General features: G+C 56.6%; 1 protein-coding gene and 1 long non-coding RNA gene across 7 annotated transcripts in view; one reads left to right on the top strand and one right to left on the bottom strand.

The window, feature by feature from the left end:
- HNF1B (HNF1 homeobox B) overlaps nucleotides 1-662 on the bottom strand; it is a 52,608-nt gene that overhangs the window by 22,357 nt on the left and 29,589 nt on the right. The gene's annotated exons all lie outside the window — the stretch shown is intronic.
- LOC141370415 (uncharacterized) overlaps nucleotides 1-662 on the top strand; it is a 20,552-nt gene that overhangs the window by 334 nt on the left and 19,556 nt on the right. The window lies entirely within an intron of this gene.

Raw genomic sequence — 662 nt, 5'->3', positions numbered from 1 at the left:
AAGGAAGGAAGGAAGGAAGGAAGGAAGGAAGGAAGGAAGGAAGGAAGGAACTCCAACGAACAAGAGGATTCCCCTTGTTGTTGCTTTAGCATAGTTCTTCCAGGCTTTAGGTGCTGAGACTGGCCTTCTCTTCCTGGCGAGGGTATTTCTTTTACTCTTCGAAATGCCTTCTAGAAATGTTTCCCTGATATCTCTTGGCAATGCGGGGCTGCAAAGTATGAGTAGACCCTTTCTACAAAGAGGCACTCACCCAGGGACCCCTGTAAGAGCTATAGCGAAAGGCATCCGTCCCTGCGCACCACGGTTTGGGCTGAGCCTGAGAGGCCCTGGGGCGGCGGGGGGAGGGAGGACGCAGGCAGAGCAGGACAGGGGTGGGGCTGCAGCTGGGAGTCGTTGGCTCTGGAACTCACATTCCTCTGATGGGGTCCCATCTGGCTGACTTCCAGGGCCCAGGGGGAGGCGCGTCTGCCAGGACGTGGGGCAGGCAGCACATACTGGCAGGACGTGGATGCCTTTAGTAAACCACTGCAGTTTGGTCTGCAAGGGAGGGGAGAACCAAGCATGTTTACAGCCTCACTGCTCTGACCCTCCCTCTTGCTCAGGAACCAAAACAGAGGTCTGCGCTCGGGGGGGAAAGGGCAGAAGGAAGCTGAAGGGGAGAG

The sequence above is a fragment of the Callorhinus ursinus genome, unplaced genomic scaffold (assembly GCF_003265705.2).
Source record: "Callorhinus ursinus isolate GAN/ISIS: 27379988/994484 unplaced genomic scaffold, GSC_fseal_2.0 scaffold34, whole genome shotgun sequence".
In the NCBI taxonomy this organism is placed as follows: Eukaryota; Metazoa; Chordata; class Mammalia; order Carnivora; family Otariidae; genus Callorhinus; species Callorhinus ursinus.
The sequence above is the reverse complement of the archived record's forward strand: the minus strand, read 5'-3'. Positions and strand labels throughout refer to the sequence as shown.